A 14,248-nucleotide genomic window follows, 5' to 3' on the forward strand; every position below is an offset into this window, starting at 1 on the left:
ACTGATCCTGAGTTACATCCTGCATTATACTCCAGAGCTGCACTCACTATTCTGCTGGTGCAGTCACTGTGTACATACATTACATTACTGATCCTGAGTTACATCCTGTATTATACTCTAGAGCTGCACTCACTATTCAGCTGGTGCAGTCACTGTGTACATACATTGCATTACTGATCCTGAGTTACATCCTGTATTATACTCCAGAGCTGCTCTCACTATTCTGCTGGTGCAGTCACTGTGTGCATACATTACATTACTGATCCTGAGTTACATCCTGTATTATACCACAGAGCTGCACTCACTATTCTGCTGGTGCAGTCACTGTGTACATACATTACATTACTGATCCTGAGTTACATCCTGTATTATACCCCAGAGCTGCACTCACTATTCTGCTGGTGCAGTCACTGTGTACATACATTACATTACTGATCCTGAGTTACATCCTGTAATATACTCCAGAGCTGCACTCACTATTCTGCTGGTGCAGTCACTGTGTACATACATTACATTACTGATCCTGTACTGATCCTGAGTTACATCCTGTATTATACTCCAGAGCTGCACTCACTATTCTGCTGGTGCAGTCACTGTGTACATAAATTACATTACTGATCCTGAGTTACATCCTGTATTATACCCCAGAGCTGCACTCACTATTCTGCTGGTGCAGTCACTGTGTACATAAATTACATTATTGATCCTGTACTGATCCTGAGTTACATCCTGCATTATACTCCAGAGCTGCACTCACTATTCTGCTGGAGCAGTCACTGTGTACATAAATTACATTACTGATCCAGAGTTACATCCTGTATTATACCCCAGAGCTGCACTCACTATTCTGCTGGTGCAGTCACTGTGTACATAAATTACATTATTGATCCTGTACTGATCCTGAGTTACATCCTGCATTATACTCCAGAGCTGCACTCACTATTCTGCTGGTGCAGTCACTGTGTACATAAATTACATTATTGATCCTGTACTGATCCTGAGTTACATCCTGCATTATACTCCAGAGCTACACTCACTATTCTGCTGGTGCAGTCACTGTGTACATACATTACATTACTGATCCTGAGTTACATCCAGTATTATCCTCCAGAGCTGCACTCACTATTCTGCTGGTGCAGTCACTGTGTACATACATTACATTACTGATCCGGAGTTACATTCTGTATTATACTCCAGAGCTGCACTCACTATTCTGCTGGTGCAGTCACTGTGTACATACATTACATTACTGATCCTGAGTTACATCCTGTATTATACTCCAGAGCTGCACTCACTATTCTGCTGGTGCAGTCACTGTGTACATACATTGCATTACTGATCCTGAGTTACATCCTGTATTATACTCCAGAGCTGCTCTCACTATTCTGCTGGTGCAGTCACTGTGTGCATACATTACATTACTGATCCTGAGTTACATCCTGTATTATACTCCAGAGCTGCACTCACTATTCTGCTGGTGCAGTCACTGTGTACATACATTACTGATCCTGAGTTACATCCTGTAATATACTCCAGAGCTGCACTCACTATTCTGCTGGTGCAGTCACTGTGTACATACATTACATTACTGATCCTGAGTTACATCCTGTATTATACCCCAGAGCTGCACTCACTATTCTGCTGGTGCAGTCACTGTGTACATAAATTACATTATTGATCCTGTACTGATCCTGAGTTACATCCTGCATTATACTCCAGAGCTACACTCACTATTGTGCTGGTGCAGTCACTGTGTACATACATTACATTACTGATCCTGAGTTACATCCAGTATTATCCTCCAGAGCTGCACTCACTATTCTGCTGGTGCAGTCACTGTGTACATACATTACATTACTAATCCTGTACTGATCCTGAGTTACATTCTGTATTATACTCCAGAGCTGCACTCACTATTCTGCTGGTGCAGTCACTGTGTACATACATTACATTACTGATCCTGAGTTACATCCTGTATTATACTCCAGAGCTGCACTCACTATACTGCTGGTGCAGTCACTGTGTACATACATTACTGATCCTGTACTGATCCTGAGTTACATCCTGTATTATACTCCAGAGCAGCACTCACTATACTGCTGGTGCAGTCACTGTGTACATACATTACATTACTGATCCTGAGCTACATTCTGTATTATACTCCAGAGCTGCACTCACTATTCTGCTGGTGCAGTCACTGTGTGCATACATTACATTACTGATCCTGAGTTACATCCTGTATTATACTCCAGAGCTGCACTCACTATTCTGCTGGTGCAGTCACTGTGTACATACATTACATTACTGATCCTGTACTGATCCTGAGTTACATCCTGTATTATACTCCAGAGCAGCACTCACTATTCTGATGGTGCAGTCACTGTGTACATACATTATATTACTGATCCTGTACTGATCCTGAGTTACATTCTGTATTATACTCCAGAGCTGCACTCACTATTCTGATGGTGCAGTCACTGTGTACATACATTACATTACTGATCCTGAGTTACATCCTGTATTATACTCCAGAGCTGCACTCACTATTCTGCTTGTGCAGTCACTGTGTACATACATTACTGATCCCGAGTTACATCCTGTATTATACTCCAGAGCTGCACTCACTATTCTGCTTGTGCAGTCACTGTGTATATACATTACATTACTGATCCCGAGTTACATCCTGTATTATACTCCAGAGCTGCACTCACTATTCTGCTGGTGCAGTCACTGTGTACATACATTACATTACTGATCCTGAGTTACATCCAGTATTATACTCCAGAGCTGCACTCACTATTCTGCTGGTGCAGTCACTGTGTACATACATTACAGTACTGATCCTGTATTATACTCCAGAGCTGCACTCACTATTCTGTTGGTGCAGTCACTGTGTACATGCATTACATTACTGATCCTGAGTTACATTCTGTATTATACTCCAGAGCTGCACTCACTATTCTGCTGGTGCAGTCACTGTGTACATGCATTACATTACTGATCCTGAGTTACCTCCTGTATTATACCCCAGAGCTGCACTCACTATTCTGCTGGTGCAGTCACTGTGTACATACATTACATTACTGATCCTGTACTGATCCTGTATTATACTCCAGAGCGGTACTCACTATTCTGCTGGTGCAGTCACTGTGTACATACATTACTGATCCTGTACTGATCCTGAGTTACATTCTGTATTATACTCCAGAGCTGCACTCACTATTCTGCTGGTGCAGTCACTGTGTACATACATTACATTACTGATCCTGAGTTTCATCCTGTATTATACTCCAGAGCTGCATTCACTATTATGATGGTGCAGTCACTGTGTATATACATTACATTACTGATCCTGAGTTATATCCTGTATTATACTCCAGAGCTGCACTCACTATTCTGCTGGTGCAGTCACTATGTACATACATTACATTACTGATCCTGAGTTATATCCTGTATTATACTCCAGAGCAGCACTCACTATTCTGCTGGTGCAGTCACTGTGTACATACATTACATTACTGATCCTGAGTTACATCCTGTGTTATACTCCAGAGCTGCACTCACTATTCTGCTGGTGCAGTCACTGTGTACATACATTACTTTACTGATCCTGTACTGATCCTGAGTTACATCCTGTATTATACCCCAGAGCTGCACTCACTATTCTGCTGGTGGAGTCACTGTGTACATACATTACATTACTGATCCTGAGTTACATCCTGTATTATACTCCAGAGCTGCACTCCCTATTCTGCTGGTGCAGTCACTGTGTACATACATTACATTACTGATCCAGAGTTACATCCTGTATTATACTCCAGAGCTGCACTCACTATTCTGCTGCTGCAGTCTCTGTGTACATACATTACATTACTGATCCTGTACTGATCCTGAGTTACATCCTGTATTATACCCCAGAGCTGCACTCACTATTCTGCTTGTGCAGTCACTGTGTACATGCATTACATTACTGATCCTGAGTTACATCCTGTATTATACCCCAGAGCTGCACTCACTATTCTGCTGGTGCAGTCACTGTGTACATGCATTACATTACTGATCCTGAGTTACATCCTGTATTATACTCCAGAGCTGCACTCACTATTCTGCTTGTGCAGTCACTGTGTACATACATTACTGATCCAGAGTTACATCCTGTATTATACTCCAGAGCTGCACTCACTATTCTGCTTGTGCAGTCACTGTGTACATATATTACTGATCCCGAGTTACATCCTGTATTATACTCCAGAGCTGCACTCACTATTCTGCTTGTGCAGTCACTGTGTACATACATTACATTACTGATCCTGAGTTACATCCAGTATTATACTCCAGAGCTGCACTCACTATTCTGCTGGTGCAGTCACTGTGTACATACATTACTGATCCTGTACTGATCCTGAGTTACATTCTGTATTATACTCCAGAGCTGCACTCACTATTCTGATGGTGCAGTCACTGTGTACATACATTACATTACTGATCCTGTACTGATCCTGTATTATACTCCAGAGCTGCACTCACTATTCTGATGGTGCAGTCACTGTGTACATACATTAAAGTACTGATCCTGTATTATACTCCAGAGCTGCACTCACTATTCTGCTGGTGCAGTCACTGTGTATATACATTACATTACTGATCCTGAGTTACAGCCTGTATTATACTCCAGAGCTGCACTCACTATTCTGATGGTGCAGTCACTGTGTACATACATTACATTACTGATCCTGAGTTACATCCTGTATTATACTCCAGAGCTGCACTCACTATTCTGCTGGTGCAGTCACTGTGTACATACATTACAGTACTGATCCTGTATTATACTCCAGAGCTGCACTCACTATTCTGCTGGTGCAGTCACTGTGTACATGCATTACATTACTGATCCTGAGTTACCTCCTGTATTATACCCCAGAGCTGCACTCACTATTCTGCTGGTGCAGTCACTGTGTACATACATTACATTACTGATCCTGTACTGATCCTGTATTATACTCCAGAGCGGTACTCACTATTCTGCTGGTGCAGTCACTGTGTACATACATTACATTACTGATCCTGAGTTATATCCTGTATTATACTCCAGAGCTGCACTCACTATTCTGATGGTGCAGTCACTGTGTACATACATTACATTACTGATCCTGTACTGATCCTGTATTATACTCCAGAGCTGCACTCACTATTCTGATGGTGCAGTCACTGTGTACATACATTACAGTACTGATCCTGTATTATACTCCAGAGCTGCACTCACTATTCTGCTGGTGCAGTCACTGTGTATATACATTACATTACTGATCCTGAGTTACAGCCTGTATTATACTCCAGAGCTGCACTCACTATTCTGATGGTGCAGTCACTGTGTACATACATTACAGTACTGATCCTGTATTATACTCCAGAGCTGCACTCACTATTCTGTTGGTGCAGTCACTGTGTACATGCATTACATTACTGATCCTGAGTTACATTCTGTATTATACTCCAGAGCTGCACTCACTATTCTGCTGGTGCAGTCACTGTGTACATGCATTACATTACTGATCCTGAGTTACCTCCTGTATTATACCCCAGAGCTGCACTCACTATTCTGCTGGTGCAGTCACTGTGTACATACATTACATTACTGATCCTGTACTGATCCTGTATTATACTCCAGAGCGGTACTCACTATTCTGCTGGTGCAGTCACTGTGTACATACATTACATTACTGATCCTGAGTTATATCCTGTATTATACTCCAGAGCGGCACTCACTATTCTGCTGGTGCAGTCACTGTGTACATATATTACATTACTGATCCTGAGTTATATCCTGTATTATACTCCAGAGCAGCACTCACTATTCTGCTGGTGCAGTCACTGTGTACATACATTACATTACTGATCCTGAGTTACATCCTGTATTATACTCCAGAGCTGCACTCACTATTCTGCTGGTGCAGTCACTGTGTACATACATTACTTTACTGATCCTGTACTGATCCTGAGTTACATCCTGTATTATACCCCAGAGCTGCACTCACTATTCTGCTGGTGGAGTCACTGTGTACATACATTACATTACTGATCCTGAGTTACATCCTGTATTATACTCCAGAGCTGCACTCCCTATTCTGCTGGTGCAGTCACTGTGTACATACATTACATTACTGATCCCGAGTTACATCCTGTATTATACTCCAGAGCTGCACTCACTATTCTGCTGGTGCAGTCTCTGTGTACATACATTACATTACTGATCCTGTACTGATCCTGAGTTACATCCTGTATTATACCCCAGAGCTGCACTCACTATTCTGCTTGTGCAGTCACTGTGTACATGCATTACATTACTGATCCTGAGTTACATCCTGTATTATACCCCAGAGCTGCACTCACTATTCTGCTGGTGCAGTCACTGTGTACATGCATTACATTACTGATCCTGAGTTACATCCTGTATTATACTCCAGAGCTGCACTCACTATTCTGCTTGTGCAGTCACTGTGTACATACATTACTGATCCCGAGTTACATCCTGTATTATACTCCAGAGCTGCACTCACTATTCTGCTTGTGCAGTCACTGTGTACATATATTACTGACCCCGAGTTACATCCTGTATTATACTCCAGAGCTGCACTCACTATTCTGCTGGTGCAGTCACTGTGTACATACATTACATTACTGATCCTGAGTTACATCCAGTATTATACTCCAGAGCTGCACTCACTATTCTGCTGGTGCAGTCACTGTGTACATACATTACTGATCCTGTACTGATCCTGAGTTACATTCTGTATTATACTCCAGAGCTGCACTCACTATTCTGCTGGTGCAGTCACTGTGTACATACATTACATTACTGATCCTGAGTTACATCCTGTATTATACTCCAGAGCTGCACTCACTATACTGCTGGTGCAGTCACTGTGTGCATACATTACATTACTGATCCTGAGTTACATCCTGTATTATACTCCAGAGCTGCACTCACTATTCTGCTGGTGCAGTCACTGTGTACATACATTACATTACTGATCCTGTACTGATCCTGAGTTACATCCTGTATTATATTCCAGAGCTGCACTCACTATACTGCTGGTGCAGTCACTGTGTACATACATTACTGATCCTGTAGTGACCCTGAGTTACATCCTGTATTATACTCCAGAGCAGCACTCACTATACTGCTGGTGCAGTCACTGTGTACATACATTACATTACTGATCCTGAGCTACATTCTGTATTATACTCCAGAGCTGCACTCACTATTCTGCTGGTGCAGTCACTGTGTGCATACATTACATTACTGATCCTGAGTTACATCCTGTATTATACTCCAGAGCTGCACTCACTATTCTGCTGGTGCAGTCACTGTGTACATACATTACATTACTGATCCTGTACTGATCCTGTATTATACTCCAGAGCTGCACTCACTATTCTGATGGTGCAGTCACTGTGTACATACATTACAGTACTGATCCTGTATTATACTCCAGAGCTGCACTCACTATTCTGCTGGTGCAGTCACTGTGTATATACATTACATTACTGATCCTGAGTTACAGCCTGTATTATACTCCAGAGCTGCACTCACTATTCTGATGGTGCAGTCACTGTGTACATACATTACAGTACTGATCCTGTATTATACTCCAGAGCTGCACTCACTATTCTGTTGGTGCAGTCACTGTGTACATGCATTACATTACTGATCCTGAGTTACATTCTGTATTATACTCCAGAGCTGCACTCACTATTCTGCTGGTGCAGTCACTGTGTACATACATTACATTACTGATCCTGTACTGATCCTGAGTTACCTCCTGTATTATACCCCAGAGCTGCACTCACTATTCTGCTGGTGCAGTCACTGTGTACATACATTACATTACTGATCCTGTACTGATCCTGTATTATACTCCAGAGCGGTACTCACTATTCTGCTGGTGCAGTCACTGTGTACATACATTACATTACTGATCCTGAGTTATATCCTGTATTATACTCCAGAGCGGCACTCACTATTCTGCTGGTGCAGTCACTGTGTACATACATTACATTACTGATCCTGAGTTATATCCTGTATTATACTCCAGAGCAGCACTCACTATTCTGCTGGTGCAGTCACTGTGTACATACATTACATTACTGATCCCGAGTTACATCCTGTATTATACTCCAGAGCTGCACTCACTATTCTGCTGGTGCAGTCTCTGTGTACATACATTACATTACTGATCCTGTACTGATCCTGAGTTACATCCTGTATTATACCCCAGAGCTGCACTCACTATTCTGCTTGTGCAGTCACTGTGTACATGCATTACATTACTGATCCTGAGTTACATCCTGTATTATACCCCAGAGCTGCACTCACTATTCTGCTGGTGCAGTCACTGTGTACATGCATTACATTACTGATCCTGAGTTACATCCTGTATTATACTCCAGAGCTGCACTCACTATTCTGCTTGTGCAGTCACTGTGTACATACATTACTGATCCCGAGTTACATCCTGTATTATACTCCAGAGCTGCACTCACTATTCTGCTTGTGCAATCACTGTGTACATACATTACTGATCCCGAGTTACATCCTGTATTATACTCCAGAGCTGCACTCACTATTCTGCTTGTGCAGTCACTGTGTACATACATTACTGATCCCGAGTTACATCCTGTATTATACTCCAGAGCTGCACTCACTATTCTGCTTGTGCAGTCACTGTGTACATATATTACTGATCCCGAGTTACATCCTGTATTATACTCCAGAGCTGCACTCACTATTCTGCTGGTGCAGTCACTGTGTACATACATTACATTACTGATCCTGAGTTACATCCAGTATTATACTCCAGAGCTGCACTCACTATTCTGCTGGTGCAGTCACTGTGTACATACATTACTGATCCTGTACTGATCCTGAGTTACATTCTGTATTATACTCCAGAGCTGCACTCACTATTCTGCTGGTGCAGTCACTGTGTACTTACATTACATTGCTGATCCTGAGTTACATCCTGTATTATACTCCAGAGCTGCACTCACTATACTGCTGGTGCAGTCACTGTGTGCATACATTACATTACTGATCCTGAGTTACATCCTGTATTATACTCCAGAGCTGCACTCACTATTCTGCTGGTGCAGTCACTGTGTGCATACATTACATTACTGATCCTGAGTTACATCCTGTATTATACTCCAGAGCTGCACTCACTATTCTGCTAGTGCAGTCACTGTGTACATACATTACATTACTGATCCTGTACTGATCCTGAGTTACATCCTGTATTATATTCCAGAGCTGCACTCACTATACTGCTGGTGCAGTCTCTGTGTACATACATTACTGATCCTGTAGTGACCCTGAGTTACATCCTGTATTATACTCCAGAGCAGCACTCACTATACTGCTGGTGCAGTCACTGTGTACATACATTACATTACTGATCCTGAGCTACATTCTGTATTATACTCCAGAGCTGCACTCACTATTCTGCTGGTGCAGTCACTGTGTGCATACATTACATTACTGATCCTGAGTTACATCCTGTATTATACTCCAGAGCTGCACTCACTATTCTGCTGGTGCAGTCACTGTGTACATACATTACATTACTGATCCTGAGTTACATCCTGTATCATACTCCAGAGCTGCACTCACTATTCTGCTGGTGCAGTCACTGTGTACATACATTACATTACTGATCCTGAGTTACATCCTGTATTATACTCCAGAGCAGCACTCACTATTCTGATAAATAGTTACATAGTTAGTAAAGCCGAATAAAGACTTGCGTCCATCAAGTTCGACCTGTTAGTTCTGTAATTGATAAAGTTGATCCAGAGGAGGGCAAAAAACCCAAATGATTTGGCCAATCTTCACCTGAGGAAAAATTCCCTCCCGACTCTGAAACCAGCAGTCAGAATAAATCCCTGTATCAACCTACTATTTTATTTTATTTTTAAGTATATGCTGAAATCTGCCTGGTATCTAGAAATGCATCCAGTCCCCGCTTGAACTGGTTTAGTGAATCTGTCATTACCGTCTCCTCACTCAGTGAATTCCATATTCTCACTGCTCTTACCGTAAAGAACCCCTTCCTATGCTGGTGCTGAAACCTTTTCTCTCCCAGTCTTAGTGAATGCCCTCTTGTTACCGTAATATCCCTCCTTTTGAACAAATCCCGGGCAAGGTCTCTATACTGTCCCCTAACATATTTGCACACATTTATTATGTCCCCCCTCAACCTTCTCTTTTCCAGGCTGAATAGTCCTAGTTTTGACAACCTCTCTGGGTATTGCAGTCCCTCCATTCCCTTTATTAATTTTGTTGCCCTCCTTTGTACCTTTTCAAGCTCATTTATATCCTTTCTATATATTGGGCCCATAACTGAGCACAGTATTCCAAGTGTGGTCTGACCAGTGCTTTGTACAGTGGAAGAACAATGTTCTCATCCTTTGCAGCTATACCTCTTCTGATACATCCCATTACCCTGTTTGCCCTTACAGCAGTGGCCTGACTTTGGGCACTCCAATTTAGTTTGCTATCAATCAAGATGCCCAAGTCCTTCTCCATCTCTGAATTCCCCAATGGTTTCCCATTCAGTGAGTACTGGTGACTTCCATTTTTCCTTCCCATATGTATGACCTTACATTTCTCCTCGTTAAACCTCATTTGCCATTTAATGCTCCACCTACCCAGCTTATCCAAATCCCTCTGTAGGTCTGCACTGTCCTCTTTTGTATTAATTGTTTTACATAACTTTGTGTCATCTGCAAATATTGATATTTTACTATTTATCCCGTTGACTATGTCGTTAATAAAGATATTAAATAACATTGGGCCTAGTACAGACCCCTGTGGTACCCCACTAGTGACGCTTACCCAATCTGAGTATATTCCATTTATAACCACCCTCTGCCTTCTATCCTTTAGCCAGTTAGCTACCCACTTGCAGACATTTTCCCCCAGCCCCATCATTCTCATTTTGTATACCAACCTATTATGTGGCACGCTATCGAACGCTTTTGAGAAGTCGAGATACACGACATCCACTGGTTCCCCCTGATCTACTCGAGAGCTAACCTCCTCGTAGAAGTCAATCAGGTTAGTTTGGCAGGAGCGATTCCTCATGAATCCATGTTGGTTCGGGGTTAATAGATTATTAGCAGCAAGATGCTCCGTAATTGCCTCTTTAATGAAGCTTTCAAAAATTCTGCCCACAACGGACGTCAGACTCACCGGCCGATAGTTTCCGGCGTCACTTTTCGCTCCCTTTTTGAATATTGGCACTACATTCGCCTGTCACCAATCAAGTGGTACAGACCCAGTCTCAACAGAGTCCTTAAATATAAGATATAATGGTCTGTCTATCACATTACTTAGTTCCCTTAGTACCCGTGGGTGTATGCCATCAGGTCCTGGTGATTTGTTTATTTTAATGTTACTGAGGCGTTTCTGTACCCCAGCTTGGGTTAGATTTGTCATACTTAGTGGAGGATTAAGATTGTCACTTGATGGTGCAGTCACTGTGTACATACATTATATTACTGATCCTGAGTTACATTCTGTATTATACTCCAGAGCTGCACTCACTATTCTGATGGTGCAGTCACTGTGTACATACATTACATTACTGATCCTGTACTGATCCTGTATTATACCTCAGAGCTGCACTTACTATTCTGCTGGTGCAGTCACTGTGTATATACATTACATTACTGATCCTGAGTTACAGCCTGTATTATACTCCAGAGCTGCACTCACTATTCTGTTGGTGCAGTCACTGTGTACATGCATTACATTACTGATCCTGAGTTACATTCTGTATTATACTCCAGAGCTGCACTCACTATTCTGCTGGTGCAGTCACTGTGTACATACATTACATTACTGATCCTGAGTTACCTCCTGTATTATACTCCAGAGCTGCACTCACTATTCTGCTGGTGCAGTCACTGTGTACATGCATTACATTACTGATCCTGAGTTACCTCCTGTATTATACCCCAGAGCTGCACTCACTATTCAGCTGGTGCAGTCACTGTGTACATACATTACATTACTGATCCTGAGTTATATCCTGTATTAAACTCCAGAGCAGCACTCACTATTCTGCTGGTGCAGTCACTGTGTACATACATTACATTACTGATCCTGTACTGATCCTGAGTTAAATCCTGTATTATACTCCAGAGCGGCACTCACTATTCTGCTGGTGCAGTCAATGTGTACATACATTACATTACTGATCCTGAGTTATATCCTGTATTATACTCCAGAGCGGCACTCACTATTCTGCTGGAGCAGTCACTGTGTACATACATTACATTACTGATCCTGTACTGATCCTGAGTTACATCCTGTATTATATTCCAGAGCTGCACTCACTATTCTGCTGGTGCAGTCACTGTGTACATACATTACATTACTGATCCTGAGTTACATCCTGTATTATACTCCAGAGCTGCACTCACTATTCTGCTGGTGCAGTCACTGTGTACATACATTACATTACTGATCCTGTACTGATCCTGAGTTAAATCCTGTATTATACTCCAGAGCGGCACTCACTATTCTGCTGGTGCAGTCAATGTGTACATACATTACATTACTGATCCTGAGTTATATCCTGTATTATACTCCAGAGCGGCACTCACTATTCTGCTGGTGCAGTCACTGTGTACATACATTACATTACTGATCCTGAGTTATATCCTGTATTATACTCCAGAGCAGCACTCACTATTCTGCTGGTGCAGTCACTGTGTATATACATTACATTACTGATCCTGAGTTACATCCTGTATTATACTCCAGAGCGGCACTCACTATTCTGCTGGTGCAGTCACTGTGTACATACATTACATTACTGATCCTGAGTTATATCCTGTATTATACTCCAGAGCAGCACTCACTATTCTGCTGGTGCAGTCACTGTGTACATACATTACATTACTGATCCTGAGTTACATCCTGTATTATACTCCAGAGCGGCACTCACTATTCTGCTGGTGCAGTCACTGTGTACATACATTACATTACTGATCCTGAGTTACATCCTGTATTATACTCCAGAGTTGCACTCACTATTCTGCTGGTGCAGTCACTGTACATGCATTACATTACTGATCCTGAGTTACATCCTGTATTATACTCCAGAGCGGCACTCACTATTCTGCTGGTGCAGTCACTGTGTATATACATTACATTACTGATCCTGAGTTACATCCTGTATTATACTCCAGAGCTGCACTCACTATTCTGCTGGTGCAGTCACTGTGTATATACATTACATTACTGATCCTGAGTTACATCCTGTATTATACTCCAGAGCTGCACTCACTATTCTGCTGGTGCAGTCACTGTGTACATACATTACATTACTGATCCTGAGTTAGATCCTGTATTATACCCCAGAGCGGCACTCACTATTCTGCTGGTGCAGTCACTGTGTACATACATTACATTACTGATCCTGAGTTACATCCTGTATTATACTCCAGAGCTGCACTCACTATTCTGCTGGTGCAGTCACTGTGTATATACATTACATTACTGATCCTGAGTTACATCCTGTATTATACTCCAGAGCTGCACTCACTATTCTGCTGGTGCAGTCACTGTGTACATACATTACATTACTGATCCTGAGTTAGATCCTGTATTATACCCCAGAGCGGCACTCACTATTCTGCTGGTGCAGTCACTGTGTGCATACATTACATTACTGATCCTGAGTTACATCCTGTATTATACTCCAGAGCTGCACTCACTATACTGCTGGTGCAGTCACTGTGTACATACATTACATTACTGATCCTGAGTTACATCCTGTATTATACCCCAGAGCTGCACTCACTATTCTGCTGGTGGTTATGGGGTATGTTGGACTTCCTAACCCTATAGTCAGGTCCTTCGTGGCCAGAATGGCTGATAACAGTGAGCAGTAGCTGACAGTTCCAGCACTGCCTGGAGCTCACAGCTGCGCTGTCCCTCACACACAGCTCCTCGGTGTCTGCAGCTGCTGAGGAACCACAAGTCCCAGCAGACACACAGGCGCCTTCTCACTCACCTCACATCCCCAAACTGAACCTTCCAGGAGAAAGTCACACAGAAGACGAACATGTGACCTGGAAGTTGTAAACAGAGCATGCTGGGAGGTGTAGTCAGGAAATCTACCCCAACCTGAGCAGAACTACATTTCCCAGCATGCTAGGGGGCGGGAGCCTCAGGGGG

General features: G+C 42.5%; 1 protein-coding gene across 1 annotated transcript in view; it reads right to left on the reverse strand.

Annotated features, from left to right (window-relative positions):
• The window catches only part of LOC141172019 (uncharacterized), a 45,160-nt gene extending 30,923 nt beyond the window's left edge, over positions 1-14,237 (reverse strand). Inside the window, exon 1 of the mRNA XM_073655797.1 lies at positions 14,085-14,237. The gene's annotated coding sequence lies outside the window, so the exon portion shown is untranslated. The remainder of the gene's footprint in view (positions 1-14,084) is intronic.
• Between the last annotated feature and the right edge of the window lie 11 nt (positions 14,238-14,248).

The sequence above is a fragment of the Phyllobates terribilis genome, unplaced genomic scaffold (genome assembly GCF_046119375.1).
Source record: "Phyllobates terribilis strain yellow unplaced genomic scaffold, ASM4611937v1 Scaffold_12__6_contigs__length_324123572, whole genome shotgun sequence".
NCBI classification, from domain to species: Eukaryota; Metazoa; Chordata; class Amphibia; order Anura; family Dendrobatidae; genus Phyllobates; species Phyllobates terribilis.